This window comes from Dermacentor albipictus, chromosome 2, assembly GCF_038994185.2.
Source record: "Dermacentor albipictus isolate Rhodes 1998 colony chromosome 2, USDA_Dalb.pri_finalv2, whole genome shotgun sequence".
NCBI classification, from domain to species: Eukaryota; Metazoa; Arthropoda; class Arachnida; order Ixodida; family Ixodidae; genus Dermacentor; species Dermacentor albipictus.
This window is the reverse complement of record NC_091822.1, coordinates 6976616-6999800: the sequence shown is the minus strand read 5'-3', so window position 1 is coordinate 6999800 and position 23185 is coordinate 6976616. Positions and strand designations below refer to the sequence as shown.

Below are 23185 nucleotides of genomic sequence, written 5' to 3'. Positions count from 1 at the left end.
GCCCGGCCATGTTGGCTGCCCGCTTCCACCTGTCAGTTACACCAACCATTATTTTTGCTGCCCAGCAAACTTGCACTCCTCCACCACCATCTATAGAACACCCACTCTATGAGCCACAAAAAAAATTACAAACAAAAGCTACAAGCTGTGCTAAGCACGGTAGAAAATCTAGGCGCATACTTTTTTTTGCAGTAAATGCAAAGCAAATGTGTGTTTCAACATTTTCAGGAATGTTCCCTTAAGTGGAACGAGCACTGGGCACAGAACCTAGTGGCGAATAAAGGTGCGAGAAAGCACTAAAGTTGTGGATAAGCTTGCCAACTGCTTTTGTCTCAAAATTATTCAAGAGGAAATATACCACATTTTGTATGTTTTTTATTTATTTTTTACTTTCATATGCAAACACTTCCAACTTTAGTTTATGGAAGATTTTAGTTTCAAGACTTTTAATCGATGTATGAAATTCGAGTTTTCATCTATGAAATTGTACTTATACAGCTCTTTTCTGATATATGTTATTGCAAGGTACTGCAGTAACAGTAATAAATATATTTCCAGCACCTCTCTGAACTGTCTGCTTTAAACGGGTTAAAATTGCTAGCAACCACAACTTTTTAAAAAAGTTTTTCCCCACCTTCTGTAGTGGCCTAAAAGCTGTAATTTTAAAACAGCGCACCAGCAATGTTTCCAGAAAATATGTGTGAAAGTAAGAAATGCAACAAGACAATACCAACACATATCAGGAAAGATAAAGAAAAGAACACCTCACCTCTGCACAAACTCCAATGTGAAAGCCACTTCAGGTGGATACTCGATGTTAAGGACGAAGTATAAGAGAAACATGACTTTGAAAGCTGCAGCCCGCTGAGTAGTCAAGATAGCAACACCATCCACAAAGACAGTGAACATTTCTGCCTCAAAGAGACCTGGTCCTAGAAAAAATAGAACAAAGGAATATTAGTACATCGTGAGATGGTCCATGATCGCAAAATCTAACCTTTTATACATAATATGGGCCTCAATGGCATGTCTCCCAAGTAATCGTCATGGGCGGTCTCCTGCAAAATGAGAAAAGCAAGATGGAGGGAAGGCATTCAAAAACTGATATCTTGCTGCCTGAAATAGAAGTGAGATTGTGTCAACGCCTGCGTCAATCCCTCCGCTGCACCTGTCATGTACCCAAAGAACAAAGGTACAGGTCATGAGAGAGACTGATGTTTAGGCAAATCCATCAAGGTTATGGGTTTAAATATGCGACGGGGAAGAGATTTTATTCAAATGCAAAGTTTGTGTGAAAGCTGCACAGCTTTCCTGCGTAGCTGGGTTTGTCGTGCTTGCGTGGATGCTAAAGAGAAATTACTCCTTTAGTACAGGCCATGCGTCATATTACAAAAATGACAAGATAAACCACATGCAAAAGCCAAAACAGTTCTAAAGACAAATTTTGTTATTAGCTGCACAATTACATTGACACGAAATCAGCCTTCAGTCTTTAAACCATACAGAAACGTTTACTGGTTGCAGCCACAAACATATTTGTTACTAAGGCAGACTAAAGAGATACTTTTCATATAAACTTTATCACCACTAACATTTGGGGGACAGCAAGGCTATGCCCTAAATGATATAGCGAGACTGTATTAACGGCTCCCGTCTGCGGACCCTTGTTCGCAAAGGTGACATGCACTTTTCTACCCACTTTATAATCCAACTTGTGCCGCTATATATATCCCACATACTCAGCATACAGTCATAAGCTACCACATTTTCTGAGACTAACGAAGATATGAAGCTCCACTTTAACCAAGCCGTACGAATCTGCCTTAGGAGTAGTGTGTCGACGGGGATCCGAAGGTCCAATAGAGTACCATTTCCATTTCGACCTCCCATCTCAATGAAGTTCGATGAGCTGGCTAGTCCTGCCAACTGCCATTTCACGCCGTCTCACAGCACACAATCCACCAACCAATCATTAGTGCCCTGCCATTAGTGCCCTGAAACGCTAATATTCTGTAGGACGAGGCCTTGAACGATATTGCGCGAATAGTTCTTAACAGTATTTATACATTAGTACCATTCTGCTGTATTTTTCCTGATACCTTCTCCGAGAGTGTATTCCAGAGCACTCTAGCATGAATAAACAAAATCTGCAAAGCTCAAGACTGATAAAAATTATGACAGCAGATTTTAAATACCACCACCCTAACTATATGTAACAGTTTGCTAGTAAGAGAATGCAGATATGGAGTGGAACGTTTTATACACATGCATTGCACATCTAAATTCTGCACGCACCAGCACTTTTCTGCCAGATGGCAGCAGAAGAGAAAATTTTGAGTTTGCCTCAACAGTCTTGTTAGGTTAGGTTAGGTTGGGTTAGGTTAGATCAGGTTGGGTTGAGTTAGGTTGGGTTAGTTTAGGTTAGATTAAATTAGGTTAAATAAATGCGTCTAAATGATGAATCTGAATGAATGAAGTTGGTGGTGTAGTCCCTACTGCTACCGTATGTTGCTATTTTACAATATTGTGGATGCTGCTCTGTAAAGTGGATAACGCGGCATCCGAAAAAAATATTTTAGCTTATAAAGCAACCATACTCCCACTGCTAGAATACGAATTTTATGTTTTTATATACATGCACTTTGCAGGCCTTCGAGAAGGCCTGTTGTAAGGGGGCAAATACGGTAACATATAAGTATGGAATCGTGAGAAAATAAAATACATCAGTATAATGAACCGAATATTCACGCAACATGGAAAATCAATATGATTTTAGCAAATACAATATTTAGAGCAATAACAATAAACAGTAAACACAATAACATAATAGCATAATCAAATTATAAACGTTTTTGCGTGTATACAGTAGTAAGTATAGTAAAAACTTTGGATCACTGAAATTCTTTTTAACTTCACAAAAAAACACAAAAAGCACAAACACACAAACACAAACAACAAAAACTTAGTTCAGCGTTGGTTACTGTGGTGGTGACGGAATCTCACGCGGCCAAGTTTGTAAAGCTATTTGTGGCCCCCACCAACTTTAGCTTCTTTCGGTACTCGCGCTTGTCGAAAATACAACGAGCGATTGCCACGAGTGATAATACGGGAGTGTGTTGCTTGCGCCGGCAGAACGTGCACTAGATAACGCTGGGCAGCTCAAAAGCCAGGAACTTGTGCTTCGAAAATTCCTTCTTCTGAACGACTGAAAACATGCTTTGTACCTACGCGTGTCATCGGTGCCCGCAGAATGCATTCTGCGACTGCCTGGCTGGGAGCCTGCATTGGTTGCCCTTCTCAGTGCTTGGCGTGCCATCGCGTCTGCTGAGGCCAAGTTCTGTAGACAACGTGAGACCGTCCATGTATTTGTGATTTTAAAAAGGAAAAAATAACACCAGGGAATGAAGAGCCTCGAAATCAGGGGAAGTATTTTGTAAGAGTCCTCCTAGTGGACATGTACAGTTCGCCTGCTCTTGAAGTTCTGTTTGGCTGTGCTGGGTTGCGCGTCCGCAGCAGTGAGGCGCCACTTCCAATGAGCACTTCAGCAGCAGGGGATATAGACATGTACCCTAGGTGGACTCGTTAAGAATGCCACCTCAGATGATTTCGTGATATGCACGGTGTTGTTTCCGATGAGTCAGGTGTTTTCTACGCCATGTTTGTGAAAGCGAATTGCCTCTACTCATAATGTCGCCCATTCGCCACTTTCGCACCATTCGCCTCTGCACGCAATTTTCCTATAAGGTTTAAATATGAAAATGACACATTCTTGTGAGTTATATTTCGCCTGATGCCCACCGGCGGCACTTCGTACGGGAACTATTGTTGCTTATTTGGTGCCACAACAATGTAAGAACGCACAAAAAATCCTGAAGACCATTTTTATGCAGCGAAATGAGCATTTCCTCAATCCACAAGGCTTCTTACGTCTAATTTAGGCAATTCACGTTGCACAGAAAACAGCTTTGATGAAGGCTTGTGGAGACCACTCGCAATCGGATTTTATTAAACAAAAACGATTCTACACAAAACGCGCGGTTGAGCATTATAACTAAAAGCAACTGAGCTGGCATAACACGTATTCATCATCATCAGCAGCAGCAGCAGCAGCCCGATTACGCCCACTGCTGCCCAAAGGCCTCTCCCATACTTCTCCAACTACCCCGGTAATGTACTAATGGTGGCGATGTTGTCCCTGCATACTTCTTAATCTCATCTGCCCACCGAACTTTCTGCCACCCCCTGCTACGCTTCCCTTCCCTTGGAATCCAGTCCGTAGCCCTTAATGACCATCGGTTATCTTCCCTCCTCATTATATGTTTGGCCCATGCCAATTTCTTTTTCTTGATTTTTACTACGGTATCATTAACTCGCGTTTGCATCCTCACCCAATCTGCTCTTTTCTTATCCCTTAAAGTTACACCTATCATTCTTCTTTCCATAGCTCGTTGCGTCGTCCTAAACTTAAGTAGAACCCTTCTCGTAAGCCTCTAGGTTTCTGCCCCTTATACGAGTACAAGTAAGACACAGCTGTTATATACTTTTCTCTTGAAGGATAATGGCAACCTGCTGTTCATGATCTGAGGATGCCTACCAAACGCACCGCAGCCCATTCTTAATCTTCTGATTATTTCCGTCTCATGATCCGGATCCGCGGTCACTACCTGCCCTAAGTAGATGTATTCCCTTACCACTTCCAATGCCTCGCTACCTATCGTAAAGTGCTTTTCGCTTCCGAGACTATTAAACATTAGTTTTCTGCAGATGAATTTTGAGACCCGCCCTTCTGCTTTGCTTCTCCAGGTCAGTGAGCATGCATTGCAATTGGTCCCCGGAGTTACTAAGCAAGGCAATATCATCAGCGAATCGCAAGTTATTAGGGTGTTCTCCATTAACTCTTATTCCAAATTTTCCCTACTCCAGGTCTCTGAATACCTGCTGTAAACACGCTTTGAATAGCATTGGAGAGATCGTATAACCCTGTCTGACGCAGTGACGCCTTTCTTTATTGGGATTTTGTTGCTGTCTTTATGGCGGATTGTGGTGGATGGGGAGCCGCTATACATATATTTCATTATTTTACATACGGCACGTACTAACCACCGGTAAAACACGTACTATCCGGCGTTAAATCTGCGCCCGCCAAAATGGAAACCGGATTCCTGGTTCAGTTGGTCACATCGGCCGCTTGGTGCGCCGATGTGAATTTGGATGCAAGGCTCTACGTGGTTGTTCGGTTTCGTTGTATTTGTTTCGCTATGGTTCTATGCCGACAGAGAAAATAAATATCTTTATTATGTGAATGTAGCTTTGGAGAGCCATCTTCATTCCGGAATGTCATGAGCTCAGCCTGCATCCTGGGCCTTCACGATCAGTCGTCGCTGACCTTCGAGGACAGAGCTGACCAAGGCTCCCTCGCAAAGCTCATAGGTGCGATAAGGGTTCCGAGAATTTGTCGGTTGCGTTCTGCGGCCTCGTGCTATATGCCTAAGGGAGCGTGGTCCTCCGCAGAATTGGTATTGCTGAGAAAATTGTGTAAGGGCTATGAGTTTTGGTTGGGTGGGGGAAGATGTTGACTTGGGTGTAAAGGTCGGAGAAATGTCTCCTGCTTTCTGGTTAGTGATTTGTACCCTAATTAGTGGAAAGTTGAACCCGACTATAAATATATACTCGCGGTCTTTATGTCATCGGGAATGGGGCATAACGACATCGTCGGCACGGCTAAACCTCGCAGGCTGAGCAGAGAAAGCGTCACTTTAAGGGTCTTACTTCTCAAAATATCACAGCTGGGACTATGTCCGACGAGCCCTGTGCAAAAAAAATTCTCAACGGCGCTACGCTAATCCGTAATCTCGTAAATAACTTTTTTAATAATGGTGCGGACACTAACTGAGAACTCCAGGGGAACTGCAGATAATGGAATGCAGCACGCGGTAATAATACTTGCTTTGTGGGAGCCAGATTTACGCAGAAAATAGTGCATCTTTGTGGGGCTACGTACACCCCCCTACTGGTAAAAGAAAACGCACAGAACCACTTCAGGACAATCAAGCAAGCGAATAGGCCAGTTAACTTAGTGAAGGCTGCCGTGATCCGGTACTCAATTAAAAGAATTAATTGTAATTGACGCCGGACCACGCAATGACATGTCCGCAAAATCGGACCCCAGGTCTGGGGTCCGATTGTGCGTTGAGCACGCTGATGATGTCTGAAAATTACAATGCCAACACTTCTAAAGGCGGGTTTTACGTGGATAGAACCAATTGCAGCTGTTTCGACTTCAATATGGTTTTTAACAGGGACGACAGAGAGAAAGGTAAGCAAAGTAAGGAGGAAAGAAATCGACCCGTGCTCTTTCATCATCAGTGGCATTACACGGGCTAGATATGCCTTAAGTAATCTTGAAGAAGACTACACAAGTACCTCATCATCAAAACAGCATTGTTTTGGAAAACATTGCAAATTGCATAATGTGAACGGCTAATGCAGTCAAAGAGATAGCTTGAGGTATGCCTATGGGGATATCTGTCTAGTCTTCTTAGTTGTACCCACGTAAAGAAAACAATATGTAGGGTGCGGAATCGGGACCATTTGTCTTCAAAAAATTACTATTTGCCATGACTGACAAACGCGTATTTCAATTTTATCTAAGGAAGTTCGAACAATTTTATACAGTACAGCACACCCATATTAGCAAAAAAGGTTAAGTGCACTTCCTTGCAATGCACATGATTTGTCACGTGGTTTTGGCGTGCTAGACGATTCTGCAGAACCTAAATTTCTACAGCAACAACAGAAGTTCTCGTATGCTGGACAAATAGAAAAAAAGACATATATGAGATTCGAATACACATCGTACACGTGCCTTTTTGTAGATCATTATTATTCCCTATGCGAAAATTAGCTTCTGTTGCTCAACATAGGAAGCATACCTACAGCATGCGCTGCTTTGGACGCGAAGTATTATGTGTAAGGCGTGACTTGAGCTTTTCATTGTGCATAGATCACAAATTTTAGGGATTCCACTCATCGTTTTTCGCAACACAAGAGACAAGTGCGTACAAGAACAGCTAAAAAATAAACCGTTATTGGCAGGAATGCCTAAACTTCGTTCTCTTCACATCAAGAACAGTGCTGTAGATGTAGCTGCACGTCGTTCCTCCCGCCACATGAACTCGCAGTTAAAAAAAACTACAATAAAGGACTGTCATCGGAATTAAAAGCCCGACCATCCCTTTTCTTTGTCGTGGAGGTCTTGTGACTAAAAGATCAACCAAATCATCCGCACATCAATACCTCAAAGTCTCAAAGTCTGGTCGCACTTGTGTAAACAGGCATCTATATAACTTTTCCTCTTGAGTTCAAATGCCTGCTCTAATAGAGGAAGAGGAAAATACCTCTTATGTTGGTCGACTCTACTTTATGAATTTCTTCGCAGCTAAGTGGAAACAAAAAAGTAAACCATCGAAAATGTCGTAGTGATTGCCTCGTGGCGATGAGATTTCCAGTAGTGAACAGAAAATCCCGATTACTTGTCAAGGAAAAAAAAAGAGGGAGTGGTCGTCTAAAAGGTACAAGCACTGTGTTCTTCCTTATTTTCTTGGCAGTCTTGTTCCGCCATTGAGCAGGGATGTCTTTAGGACTAATGACGATCGCGAGAGGCCTCCTAAGTACTTAAGTCCTCAGAGGACGGAGCAAGCGCGGCTCAGAACCAAACTGCAGTAAAAGAAGGCGCGGATGACTACAGCCCTTCATATATGTGCTTGTGCTTTTGCTTAGTGCCGAATGAATGCTCCGCACCACGGATCAACAATAGGAGCAGCCTTCTATGCTCTGGGGAAACTGTACGCGACGGAAACGTGAGGCGTTTATACCGCATTTATTCCAGTATAGGCGGACTGTGAATGCAGGGGGGGAACATATTTTGACTATTTCAGGATTGTAGCAAAAGTGTGAGTGCTTGGGTGAAAACGGTTTACTTAGGAAAAAAAGAAACAATAATTAAAATTACAAGCCACTATTTGGCTAAAGCAGCCATACAGCATGAAATTTCAATGGTGCTATCAAATCTATTACTCAAGTTCAAAAATGTATCCATTTCACGAACCCTTATCGGTATCGTTCCTACACCAATTTACTTCAACATTAGTTCGCATACACTGAATCGAAATGAACCAGCCTGACTCTTCTTGCAAAATCGATATGGTAGACGCCTGAAAACCTCAGCAGGCGGGGTAGCAACATTGTAGAGGAACTAATGGCAAAATAATTACAGGTCTCTGGCATTAGAAGCAGGGGTGGTAGTTGTTTCACCAGGTAGTATTTATTCAAGACGGTATGTTAGCTATATTCATGCTTTGTTTGCTGCTGAGTGTAGGCCGAACTCTGGCAGTGGAGCTTGAAATTTAGCAATAATGTCGAAAACAAGAGCAGAAAACCGAGCAATAGGCAGCGAAACGCACGATGACAAGCGTTACTTGAGAGGCACCAAGGCAGCCAACTCTGATTAAGGAGAAAATGTAGGCAGCTGATATTTTTGTTATTACAGAAGCAGATATGGAAGTTCCGGATTTGGCAAATTATGGCAAATACAGATTAGATAACGCGCGTGGAACAATAAGCAGCAATGTGTCCCTTCAAGGGAAGAAAATTGGGGGTGAGGTGAGACAACAGAGCGAGATCAAATGAAAACAAATTGCTAAATAATTTAGCTAGCGGACCAAGAACACATGTAAGTGTTTACCGGTGAGATGAGCCTTTGTCCTGCGGTCGATATAAGCAGGATGGGTAGGGTAATAATAGCCCAACGTTTTCGGTTTGAGGAAATATTAACGCAGCAAGGAAAGTCTTCTTACTTTCGAACAAATACGGTAACGTAGGAACGAAGAGAGCAGTGCGTAAACTCTGCTTGAGTTCTGCATTAAATTCCCGAAATTATTGTGCACTCTTGCACTCGCAGACAGGTAGAGCGCCAGCACTTGTTTTGCCAGGTGACGCAGTTTTCCCAATTAGTTGTTAGGAATTATTCTCATGGGAGCTCGTTACATATCTCAACCTCTGGAAAGGTTAATAATACAATAGCTAAGTATTGCAGTATGTGGGCAAGTGTATTGAATGCCTCTGTAATGAGCAACCGTATATATAAATCCAACAAATAATGAAGCCAAGGTAATCATTGGGGAAGTTGAATACAGCCTAAATGAATGTATAGAAATGAAATGCTAAAGAAAAATTACAGGGAACAAAAAGGAATTGACGGCGGTTGGAGCTGAACCCGCAACCTTTGCTTTAAATCCAGCTTTTCTGGACACATATGCACACATTGCCACATACTGAGTCATTCAAGCCGGTCCGACAGTTGGTTTTGAACCACGTTCCCTCATCACAGCAGCACGATGCTCTGCCCATTGCACTATGCACTCCAAGGTCGGCGAAAAAATTGCTAAAGACATTGAAACATGTGTGCTTATCTTCCCTAAAGTCCGCAAATAACCCTAGGAATGCCAACGCTGTAACAATTATCAAAAGTGTGAACCAAATTTGAATGCACCGTGTCATACGCCAAGAGCCTTATTATATATACTAATTTCGCATAAAGAAATTATATTCGTTCCTTCATTGCACTCACTGTTTAGTGGCACTTACCGGCCGCACTAACTTAACTTCCCTGCGGCAAGCAATCAGGCATAAATACATTTACTGATGTTCCAAGCATTTCCACATGACTCATATGGCTAAAACGTAAACGCAAAATTTTACTTTAGTTATAGCAAACCCAACAAACATAGTACCGTAAGATATTGATCTTTCATTTGCAGTGACCGGACAACAATGTTTTCTCTTATAGATAATTACAAGGGACTACCGTTAGCATCTGAGAAACTGCAAATGCAGTGATTTTTTTACATCACATTTTATTCAGCTCACATGGATGCCTGCAGAAATTCTTCGTGACTAAAGCACAGAACTGCCTTGCAGAAGTTGTTCTCCCTATGTCCGCGCAGTCTAAAATCTGGGGCCGTATAACGTAAAACTATTCCAATATGTTTTTTATTCCAATCCCCTGACGTGAAATTTCCGTAACCACCGACGCAAGCGCCGGGCGGTCACACGGAGGGTTGTCTCAACAGACCAATCAAATGCTCTCCTCGCACATAAGAGGTCACTTTTGCTTGTTCGAAAAACGAATAGCACTGCCTACACTGAGCGGCTTGTCTTAATTGGCTCACAAGTGGCGAGGAGCATGCTCAAGTGGAGAAGGATTCAATGAGGCCGAGCCACTGGCCTGAAAATCGATACCTGGATGAAGAGGGTGGTGCCGGCGTCTGCGATTGGTCCGCTTTCCCTTACATAGCTTACGGTGGCTCGTCGACAATGGCGGCGGCATGCGACGGAAGCTTAAGAATGATGCTAAAACGGATCCTCAGCAAATATTAGTTGGCAGAATGAGGTCGTAAACGTACCGAAAGGGTTTGAAAACGTTATATGGCCACGCAAAAAGCTTTATTACACGCAAATCAACCCATTCTCTCCGGAAGGTGCGAGTAGCCAGTGCCCGAACGGTCGGCAGCAACCATCTTTCCTTCCTCAACGGGGCAGCCTGCGGCTATTCAGAAGAAAATGCATTTTTGTTCTGCATAATAATGCATCTTTTACGCGTACACGTCACTGTTACGCGCTGAGTTTCTGCGATTTTGTGACATCGCTTGACAGGCAGGTGGGTGCAGCCGGAAAACTGTTTTCGCCATTAGCTGAGGGCTAATGGTGAAAAGGCGTCGAATCCTATATAACTATTTTTCTTTCGTTTGGTCAAATCATGCATATTCAGTGTGTGCACGTCTTATCAGATGTTGAGCTATCGCGGTTTTCGTGACGTCGCGTGACAAACAGGTGAAGTGGGGGTGGTCCAAAAAAGTTTTCGACCAATCACGGAGGGCTGATTGCAGAATTGGAATACAAAAGTTTCGAATAGTTTTACGTTATAGCGACCCTGGTCTACGTATTACTCAAAACCTATGAACGCGTTTTGTTCTGTGGCCTTTGTCGATGGAGAGCCACAGTAGATGGTGGGGATCCGTTGTAGACAGAGTGTTAAAGCACTCAAAGCACCTAGGGAGTACACATGGTATTCACGTTCTCCGTTCTATGTCCAGGTTACGAAAGGTGTGGCGGCCTAGCGTAAACCCGGAAAGGAGGCCATCTCTTACCGAATGATTTCGGGGAAAGAATCATACATGCCGTGAATTACAGTGTGTTACAGAATTACAGAAGAAATGTTTACTCTTCAAGAATACTATGGGGCTCTAGTCGACGATGACTAAGTTTGTTGATAGATCAAGAAGAGAAAGTGATCTCCTCAACTTCTCATATGGTGGAAGTGACAGTGCCGCTGTAACTAGCGGAATTTTAAGCTAATTGAGGCAACATGTGATTTTATGAATTTTTCCAAAATGGCCACTGTATTGGTAACTCACTTCAGCTACTTCATTCTCCTCGGTGAGTCAATGCATATGGCAATGGCCTCAATTTTCACAATTTATGATGTAATTTGTGATGATAAGAGCAAACATGGTGGTTCGAATGACGATGAACACTTGTGTGCATTTAAAATCTCAAATCTAGGCCACTCCCGTGCATAAATTCTACTAAAACAATCAGTACGTCCCTTAAGTTGATGTATGGAGGTCATAAAAGTTCTTCCAAGACAAACGATTATTGCAAAAAAAAGATAATAAATACGCTGCCGGTAGTTGCTTTTGCACTGCATCCCGAAGGCAGACGAACAGCTTATACTTCTAGTCTCAGGTACCACAGAGATTTTGCACTTACGACTGGCTGCAAAAACCTACAAAGCGCAGGCAGGGCTGAGCGAATGCCACAACTTGTAACCCGCGCAGAAATATTGCTCGACTTTTTATCAAAGCTGGCGGCCACTGCCGCCGACACTGTGGGTCAATTTCAGAACAGCGATGATGACGGTAGCTCGGCTGCACCAATATATCCCAGAAATTTCGCGCACTGTTGTATAAATTATTATACTAGTATGTGTTGGCGAAAAACGCCTATAAACTGAGGTCGCATTGCCGCAGGTCATTTTTGTCTCCTCATCGGCGGGCTCCATTTCGTATACACGACTGGGCTCTCGAAACCGTTCACTATCGATATGATGGCACGCTCTGCCTGCGAAATTTCAGTTCTGCCATGACCTAAACGAACATAAGGTAGGGTCTTCGCTTAAGGGCAGATTTAATGGCTCGTAACACTGGTTCTGCGCCACAGAATCGAGTACAGACCTGAAGCTTTTTTATTAAAATGAAACGAACTTCCTGGTGGACGGCTATTCGGTGCCAATAATATACATTATTGGGGGTACCGACATGGCAGCGCCTAGAGATACACGTATTTGGTATTCGGACTGCCGCTGTTATATCTCTTGGTGACAGCGACTCCTCAGTGAAATAATGTAGAAAAGTGGCAAAATTAAGCTATGAAATATTTATAGGAGACCAGTAGAGTCTTTACCTGGGTATACATGACTTTTCCGCAACGTTCGGTACAAAGAAATGCACAATACCGCTTGACAATTTTTTCTTGGTATGCCGGTGGCTTGGCGTAAGCGAAATCCTAGGAAATGGTGGGCTCATGTTGAGAAGCAGGGGCGGAATTCACTATGATGCTCCATTCGTACGCAAATGTTTAGCCAAGAAGTTCTCACTGTGAGTTAAGGTGGCAACCGAACTGTCACAGCATTTAATTTAAGGCGTCGTATGAGAGCAAGGCGGAATAAAAGCTCGGATTAAAGAACACGGAATGAAAGAAGCGCGGCCCACTACGAGTGTGACCCCACAGCATGCTTCTTTAGTTCAAGCTAAAATGTTTCGACAAATAACTGCACGCCCGTTTTCGACAGCGGCCTTTACCGGGCATATGCTGCCGAGCCGACAACTGCGACCACGCTCGTTCGTTTTCCGCACCGCCGTAAAGAGAATGCCAGTGGAAGAGTCACGTGTTTTTCTCACGTTTCTGCTAGAAACAAGACCGATGAGTACTTCGTTGCATACTTGGCGCAGAAAGAGACGCTCAGTCGCAGCGATTGCCGGCCAGGTCCGCCAGCCTAATCTCGCCTGCAGCAACATCCTCCCCAACACCACCGCATTACTAATCGAACGAATGTCTTTATTTCGGTGCTGACTAGGCAACGGGGCAAGAAGAAGCTGCATAATGAACAGTTCGTGTTGCCTCCAAGGAAAGACCACAAGCAACCTCACGTTCATCGGTATGGTATGTGATCATGGTGCACATGGTTCCCTCGGCAGCCAGTATAAGGTGACGATGGCCGACGAGGTCGTCGAGCGCCAACTGACGACGAAATACGTGCTCATTTCTGCGTAGTATTCCTCTCGAAGGCAGGTAGAGGTATGAAGGCAGCTCTGAAAGAGAAATGCAGAAAAAAGCCATGGCTAGCAACATTCCGAAAATTATGACAGAAAACTTCGCCGAGCAACATCTGTGCGCTGAAGATTCGCTGTCTGTGACACGTTCATGTCGTATTAGCCACCATCTCTTCTTGTTTTTTGCTCAGCTGTCAAACACGATGATGCTTCGCGGCAATTAAAGAGTTCGTTTTGCAGGTTCTCTTGCAATAAGACGCTTGGTAAAACTTCTGTTTTACCAAGCGTCTTATTGCAGTGAATGGTGTTCTTGGTGTCATAGAAAGGTAATTTACTGATGCAGAAGTATTTTTTCTCGTTAGTGCCCTTTTGCCTCCCTCCCTCAGCATCGTGAACATTGCCTCCCTCCAGCATTGTTATTTTTGTGGGCACCGATACACCCGCTGACGTACAAGGCGTCATCGAAGGCGACCAACGTCAACTGCTCGACCGCAAAATTTTCGTCGAAAGAGGGATCGCTCGACTGCACGGAGAAAACACGAAAGTGTTGCTAACAAACTTCAGCCAGGATTTCAAGCACATCAGCAAGGGCACGACGATTGCATGCATCGCGGAAATTCTGGAAACCAGCAATGCGTTTGTCCTCTCGGATTCTGCCGCATCTACCCCGATGACCGTAGTTCCCGAACCAGACTTCGACATAAATCCAAGTCTACCCACGATTAAGCAACAACAGCTCAGAAGTCTACTTCGACGATACAAAGAGTGCTTTTGGACGTCATCAAGGATTCGACAAATACCAGTAACAGAGCATCGCATAATAACCGAGGAGTGTGCTCGACCACTCTGCCAGAGCCCTTATCGAGTTTCTACGAGAGACTGTGACGCTAAAAGGCACCAATTCGACGAAATGCTGCGCGGCGACATCATCCAGTCGTCAAAAAGCCCGTGGGCATCTCCTGTTGTGCTGGTGAAGAAAAAGGACGGAACCCTACGTTTCTGCGTCGATTATCGTCGTCTGAACAAGATCCCGAAGAAGGACGTATAGCGCCTCCCACGGATAGACGACGCATTGGATCGGCTCTGCAACGCTAAATACTCCTCGTCGATGGACCTGAAGTCTGGCTATTGGCAAATAGAAGTCGACGAAAGAGATCGCGAAAAGATCGCCACTACTTGGCAGTGGTGGCGACAACAGGGCATCATCTTAGCGCCTGCTTCTTTTTCTTTTTTTTGCTGCAGACCGCCAATGAGTGCCGTTGCACCCGACGCCCTTTACCGGTACGGCTCCCACGCGCCGTATCCGAGCACTGTCACCACCAAGAGACGTCACTACCAGGAGGCGTATCTGCGCAAGTACCTGCGGCATCTCGACGAGAAGCTCGCTATAAAAGGAGACATCGTTTCACTGGCGGACTCACTTGGCAGTGGGGACGACAACAGAGCATCATCTAAGCGTCTGCTTCTTTTTTTGATGCAGATTACCGATCAGCGCAGTTGCATCCGGCGCCCTTTACCGGTGCGGCTCCCACGCGCTGTATCCGAGCACTGTCATGACCAAGAGGCGTCACCACCAGGAGGCGTATCTGTGCAAGGATCTGCGGCATCTCGACGAGAAGCTGGCTATAAAAGAAGACATCGTTTCACTGGCCGGCTCGCTTGACAGTGGTGACGACTACACAGCATCATCTAAGCGCCTGCTGCTTTTTTTTTTTGCTGCAGGTTAGTACGGTATACACGTAACTTTTTTTTTCTCTGCGTCAGTCGCCGCTACTGCCAAGTTGTCAAATTGTAGTGCTTACTTTTTTGGTTGTCTTTTTGAAGCATGTCGAAAGATTTGGCTAAAATAAAGAACGATTTTGCTAGGCTAAAAGAAGAGCTCAAACAAGAACTAAAGACAATCAAGGCATGGATGGAAAGGAAACTTCAGAATGAAATCAGGGAATTACGCTTTGAACAACGTAATCTTATTCAGAGTTTTGAGTACGCTTATGCTGAGATCCGCGATATGAAGCAAGAACTGCAGGAACAAAAATTAAAAAGCACAGAACAGGCAAGTAAAAATAATGTGCTTAAGGCTAAATGCTCTGCTCTTGAAATGACGGCCTCAGACCTAGAAAAGCGAGTCGTTCATTCAGAGCAATACTTACGGAAAGCAAATCTTGAGATTTTTGGGGTCGTCGAGAAGGAGAGCGAAAACGTTATGGCCACTTTGTCCGAGATTGGAAACGCCATCGCAGAACCTATCACTGAATCTAACATCAAAACATGTCATCGTGTTCCCACCCGAAAGCCTGCCATAACAAACATAGTGGTTCAATTTAAGTCAAGAACAAAGCGTGATGCTGCTCTCAGGAAAGCAAAGAAGACACGGCTCACTGACAAAGACATCGGACTAGAGGATGAAAGACCGGTATATGTGAACGAACACCTTTGTCCAGCACAGAAAAAACTGCTAGTAATGGCAGGGAAAATGAAACATAACTATTTATGGAAGTCGGTTAGGACAAGCAATGGTAAGATCTTTGCAAGGCGGGCTTATGACTCTGAAGTTACACATATATCTTGTGAAGGGGACCTTGCGAAGATAGGCCCGGTCCCTGAAGCTACAGGTGCTACTTTATCTGGTGAAGCGGGTTCGGCCTAGGCGGGCCCTGAAGGAAGCTCCGCTATTTGATACGTCGATACGTCATAAACGCTCAAAATGGAATATTACGATTTCATTTTGCCCTCTCGCGTTCAGCTTCCACACCAGCCTCTTACTTCAATTTTACATATAAATGCTCGCTCCGCTAATAATAAAGACCAGATAACAGAACTGCTGAGCGAATTCAGTTTTCATTTTAGTATTATTATGCTAACCGAAACATGGTTCAATGGCGATAGCAGCGCACTACACCTAAATGGATACGGCAATTATTTCATTAACCAGCCGTACAGGCGTGGTGGCGGTGTGTCCGCATACATTGAAACACAGCGCCATTGCGTTCCTGTTCCGAAGTTCTGCATTTCAACGAGTGATTATGAGATGTTAACTTTGAAACGAAATTTGGAAATAACGGCAGTATACCGGCCTCTGAGTGGCATTATTTCAAGCTTCATAGACTTCTTTGAAAAATTTTTAGACGACGTTAGCACAAATAATTTTCGCCTCATCTGCGGAGGAGATTTTCAGTGTATATGGCACAGGGGAAAGCACTTAAACCCAACGTTTTCTTGTTACCGTTCAGTCGACTGGTTTCATGAATTTAATCAACACACCTACACGAGTTACACAGACTACTTTATCCTGTAATGATCTCCTCACTACCAATATTGAAACTATCGTCAACCAAGCTGGTACCATTACCTCAGAAATTAACGATCACTGTCCTGTGTATATGTTCTATTACACAGATCTGAAAAATCGCAGGCGTCCTGAAACGCCAGTTTATGCTCAATATATATCAAATTGCGCTCTGGAAACATTCAAGTACAACATTATTATTCACGATTGGTCCCACTTACACAGGATAAAAGACGCAGATGTTGCTTACACACAGTTCATTTCCGAATTCATAACAATATACTCTTCACATTTTCCTTTCAAAGCAATTAAACGCTCAAAAATAATCAGAAAACCGTGGGTCACACCCGCACATGTTAAAATGATAAAGAACAAGAATAAGCTTTACCACGCTTTTCTACGTACTCGGTCGCCAGAAATCTTGATTAGACTCAAAAGCGCACGAAACAAAATAAATGCTGAGCTTAGACACGCCAAGCAAACATATTATCAACAAATATTTTCTGAACTTGCAAGCAAACAGCCCAATGTCATTTGGAAATTGCTAAGTGACGTTATGGGCCACGGCAGAAAGAACGTGTCAGTAGGAAGGATAAACCATAAATGAAGTGAGCAGTCGGGGAACGCACTTGCTGACCATTTCAATAGTCATTTCACGAACATTGGAGTGCCAGTAAATCAGATACCGAGTTCAGAAAAGCCGATGAACGCATGCGCCGACAGTGTTTTCCTTGAGCCTACCGACGAATTAGAGGTTTACAAGAAATTTATGAACTTAAAGAACAGCAAGGCCTTAGACATAGATAACCTTCAAATAAAACCAGTTAAGTATGTCACAGAATTCACAGCTCCTGTGGTTGCTCATATTTTTAACTTGATTCTAGAAACTAGCGTCTATCCTGTTGAAATGAAGAAAAGTAGGGTGACCGTCTTATTCAAGGGCGGTGACAGAAACGACACAAACAATTATAGGCCAGTCTCGGTCATTCCTATCTTTCCCAAAGGATTAGAAAAGGTGATATTCACTCGTTTGTCTAAATTTTTTCATTGTAAGAATATTATATGTGACGCCCCATTCGGCTCCCGGAAAGGGCGATCAACCGAAACCGCCCTGCTAAGCATTAAAGAAATCATTGTGCAAAATATTCACAACCTTTTCACTCTCGGCCTGTTTATCGATTTTAGTAGGGCGTTTGATTGTATCAACCATAATATCTTAATTTACAAGCTTTCACTTAGTGGAATCCGCGGTACACCTCTGGCTCTAATAAAGTCTGGCTTAGAAAACAGGAAGCAGGCAGTACATATAGATAATCAAAAATTCTTTTTTTTTACCAGCGCAAAACGATGTACCACAAGGCAGCGTGGTAGGGCTTTTGCTTCTTAATGTACATATATTAATGATATTGTGAGCATTGATTCAACTGTAAAATTTATCATATATGCGGGCGACAGCAGCATATCAATTTCGGGTCGTAATGCAGACGATCTAATTATCAAATGCAACAAAATACTTGGCAAATTACACCTCTAGTCCAATTTGAATTGCATTAGAATAAATCCAAAGAAGACGAAAGTAATAATATTTAGAGCTAAAAATAAGATAGTAGAAACATGCCGTGCTGTCAGATGCCAAAACCAAGAAGTTCAAGTAGTGAATGTACACAAAATTCTCGGGGTTATATTTTCATCGAACTTAAGTTGGGATAGACACATGGAAGATGTTTGTAGAAAACTAGCCACAGTGACGGGAATCTTAACTCGTTCGCCGGCATCTTCTTCCAACACAGGCCAAAATCCAAATTTATCAAGCACTGTTTCCTTCATATATTAACAACTGTGGTCTAGTATAGGCTACAACGACAAAAAGAAACGTTGCAAAGAAAGGTGTACCTAAACAGAGGATCATGCGACATATTAGAAACCTTCATTACCAGTCTCCCACGTGAAGTGCTTTCATAAGCTACAATATAATTAGTGCGGAATATATGTTTCCCTATCGCCTGCTCCGCTCTTTTTACTTTTCCACTGTAGCTTTCCAAGATTTTTAAGGTATCTAGCATCTCTAAGAAAAAGGCATGTTACACTATCCACACGTGACGATGATGTTTGGCTTCGCGAGAAATTTTGAAATAATTTTAAAGTTCAGTCATTACAGCATACTCTGCCATTTATTCTAAATGAGCATAAATGTGTGATCAGTTACGGCGTACAGGAACTGAGAATGTATTTTCTACCCAAATAATGAATGACTATGTATGTTTGCCTTTCGTTTTGCAAGTACTGTTTCACATGAACATGTAAGAATTCATTTTTTCTGTATATTCTGGTGTTTTAAACTCCTTTTGTTTGTATTTTAATATGTTCACAACTATAGATAATGTTATTACACACATTTTGAAATCATACGCGGTAGATTTATTCAATAATTACCCTTATGCTACAGTATAATTCATTGTTCTTCGCATTTATTGATGTCATGGACACTACCTCTTGCTGTGCATCAATACTGCCTTGCAGAGGGGGTCATGGGCCTAGTCAAGCTGTCGAGGCAGCTTTTAGCTCTTGACACTTTCCAGGACCTATTATTTCTGAAAAAAATTGAATTGAATTTAAAAAAAACGCCTTTATCACGCCAGACGGCCTCTACGGATTCATGGTCATGCCATTCGGACTGTGCTCGACGCCTGCAACGTTCCAGCTCGTCATGGACACGGTGTTAGCAGAATTGAAGCGGCAGACCTGTCTTGTTTACTTGGATAACGTCATTGTTTTCGCCGAAAATTTCGACGATCACATTAGGCGGCTTGCGACAGTGTTAGAGGTCATCAAGTCATCAGGGCTCACTCTGAAGCTGTAAAAGTGCCGCTACGTTTACGATGAGCTTTTGTCCCTAGGCCACGTAATCAGCAAATCTAGAGCACGCCCAAACCCGCAGAAGACAGCTGCCATCGCAAAGTAAATTCCCGCAGCATATCGACAAGAAGGCAGTGCGCAGATTACTCTGCATGTGTTCCTACTATAGACGCTTTGTCAAGGATTTTTCACGCATCGCGGAGCCGCTAACATGTCTGACCAAATGTGATGTCGAGTTCAAGTGGGAAAGGCCGCAGGCCTACACATTTCAAGAACTCAAACGACGCATGCAGGCGCTGCCGGTACTCGCATACTTCGACGAATACGCCGATACCGAAATCCACACTGACGGCAGTAGCCTAGGCCTCGGTGCCGTCCTAGTCCAGAGGAAAAAAGGACTTAACGGGTGGTATTTTATGCTAGCCCATGTCTGTCAAAAGCGGAAGGCAATTATTCTACGACTGAAAAGGAATGCCTCGCCATCATTTGAGCTGCAGCAAAATTCCGCCCTTACCTCTATGACACGCCATTCAAAGTCGTCAGCGACCATCACGCGTTGTGTCGGCTAGCTAACTTAATGTACCCTTCAGGACGGTTATCACGGTTATCAGACTACAAGAATACGACAGCACTGTAACCTACAAGTCCGGACGAAACCATTGAGATGCCGATTGCCTATGAAGCGCCCCCATGGACCCGCCGCCGCAAGATGACGAGGATGACGACGCCTTCCTTAGAATAATAGGCGCGGAAGTTTTCGCCGAACATCAACGAGGAGACCCGGAGCTAAAAGCCCTCCTCAAATATTTGGAAGGGCACACCGACGTTGTCGCTAGGGCATTTAAGCATGCATTTTCTTCCTCCACGCTTCCAAACAAGCTACTCGTGAAGAACTTCTCACCAGTCCGCGCCAACTACTTCCTTGATGTTCTGTCGGCACTGCGTCAAGAAGTACTGCATGCCCTACATGATGATCCACCCACTGGGAACCTCGGTTTCTGCCGGACGCTATCGAGGATATTACTGGCCGCAGCTAACAGCCGATGTTGCCCGTTACGTCAAGACATGCCCAGACTGTCAGCGACGCAAGACACCGCCGACAAGGCCAGCGGCATTATTACAGCCGATCAAGCCTCCTTACCGACATATTCAGCAGATCAGGATGGACTTGTTGGGACTGTTTCCGACATCAACTTCCGGAAATAAGGGGATCGTCGTGGTGAGTGACTATCTCGCCCACTTCGCTGAAACTAAAGCTCTACTGAAAGGCAGCGCAGCCAAAGTGGCGAAACTTTTCGTCGAGAACAGCCTGCTGCGACATGGTGCTCCAGAAGTCCTCATCACCGACAGAGGAACGGCTTTTACAGCAGAGCTCACCCAAGCCATTCTGCAATACAGCCAGGCAAGCCACAGGAGGACAACTGCCTACAACCCGCAGACGAGTGGTCTCACGGATCGCCTGCACAAGACCCTCACCGACATGCTAGCAATGTACGTCGACGTCGAGCACAAGACATGGGATGCCGTCCTGCCATACGTGACCTTCGCTTACAACATGGCGGTGCAAGAAACAACACAGATCACGCCGTTCAAGCTGGTTTGCGGCAGGAACCCGATGACGACACTCGATGCCATGCTGCCGCATGTGCACCAACGAAGATAATCTTGACGTCGCCATCTATCTCCAGCACGCCGAAGAAGCCCTACAGCTCGCCCGCCTGCGGATCAAGAACCAACAGCTTACCGACAGCCAACACTACAACCTCCGACGACGCTTCGTCGAGTACCAATCCGGCGACCCTGTTTGGGTATGGACCCGGATACGCCGACGAGGACTCGGGGAGAGAAACTACTGCGACACTGTTTCGGACCCGACAATGTCATCCGAGGTATTGGCGCACTGGACTATGAGGTCGTGCCAGATGGCATTTCGCATTCCCAGCGGCGCCGCGCACGATCTGATGTAGTTCATGTTGTGCGTCTTAAACCGTTTCACCACCCGCCATGGTTGCTCAGTGGCTATGGTGTTGGGCTGCTGAGCACGAGGTCGCGGGATCAAATCCCGGCCACGGCGGCCGTATTTCGATGGGGGTGAAATGCGAAAACACCCGTGTGCTTAGATTTAGGTGCACGTTAAAGAACCCCAGGTGGTCAAAATTTCCGGAGTCCTCCACTACGGCGTGCCTCATAATCAGAAAGTGGTTTTGGCACGTAAAACCCCAAATATTATTATTAAACCGTTTCACCATCGCTAATTAACTTTTGGGATGTCGCACAGCTGAACTTTCGATTTTTCGGGTTTGGGGGCTGTGTCACCTTGGACTTTGTTTCTTTGTTGTTGCTTTGTTTAACATGTGCCATTTTGTGTTTTACTCTCCTGTTATGTTTGCAGCATCGGGACGATGCCTTTTGAGAGGGGGGAATTCACACGTGAAATCGTTTATCTTTTACGGGTGAGCGCTTTTACCGTCCACGAAATGTTATCGCTCAGCGCAGGACGCGTCTACGTGTATCGGAAGTTCCTATAATGTTATCGATGCTTTTATCCGCTGTCTGTTGTCGCCGAACCTTGCATAATCTGATTGCATGTATGCGCGATGCGAATGGCGTGAAACTTTGTTGAAGGCATGCAGGTCCCAGCGATTACTGTGGAACCTTTGACGAGTGATCTATAAAAGCCGATGCGCTTGACCCGCTAATCAGATTTTCGACGATCGCCGGCCGTGTTCGCCGCTATCATTGTGCTTTAAGTGTAGACTGTTTTATGGGCACACGTTCGCCCAATCAAAGTTAGTTTCGTCGTTCGCAGTATTGCCACTGCATTCGTCAACGTCACCACCACATGACAATATAAGGACGCGCCATCCTCGGCTCTCAGGTGTGGCCTCTGTCCAATCACACATTATTGCCAGTGCAATGGTTTTCGCGCACCGTGCCTCTCTTAGGTCAGCTTACGCACCTGCGGCAAGACGGTGTGTGAGAAGTGCTCAAGTAAACCACATGATCCCAGGACTTCAGAAAAAGTCGGACCTGCCGCAATCTGCGCTCAAGCAACTTAGCTTACTCCTCTTGTACGAGAAGTACAGCGACTAGACACACGTCTATTGTGATTGCTAGACTACATCAATCACTTCCGGTGGTGCTGTACTTATACAAACGATGACAATAACGCAATGGCTCAAGACTTCCCATTTGACAACGTCTACCGCTACAGAAGTCGCGGCTCACCACGATGCTCTTCATGCGATAAATACAGAAAGCCCTGTGAAACGGGCGGTCATCTGTGATTCAAGGACGGCCTTACAATGCGTAGACGTTTCTCAAACATGGAACTCACGATCAGCTGACGTGCGAAATTGTGGAACTTATCCATCAATTGATATTACAACACTATATCTATTTTCAATACATACCAGGGCATTGCGGCATCATTGGAAATGCTGAAGCAAATAAGGTAGCTCGCACGTGAAACCAAGAAGGCCACTGCATGCCCGTTCCTCTCTCAAGGACCGACGTTACAAGACAGCTTCGCCTTCTCGTACGCACACTCTCGTTAGCTGAGTGGAATACCACACATGCAAGGCGTACTAGACTGCACCGACTAAATCCTTCACTTCAACTCGGACTTTCGGTCGGACGGCACCTACGCAAA

General features: G+C 44.5%; 1 long non-coding RNA gene across 1 annotated transcript; it reads right to left on the bottom strand.

The window, feature by feature from the left end:
- Window positions 1–997: 997 nt before the first annotated feature.
- Window positions 998–15018, bottom strand: LOC135913208 (uncharacterized). Its single transcript, XR_010567900.1, has 3 exons — window positions 14813–15018; window positions 13269–13430; window positions 998–1058 (listed from the first exon to the last, which is right to left on the bottom strand). It is a non-coding gene; the product is annotated as an uncharacterized lncRNA (long non-coding RNA).
- Between the last annotated feature and the right edge of the window lie 8167 nt (window positions 15019–23185).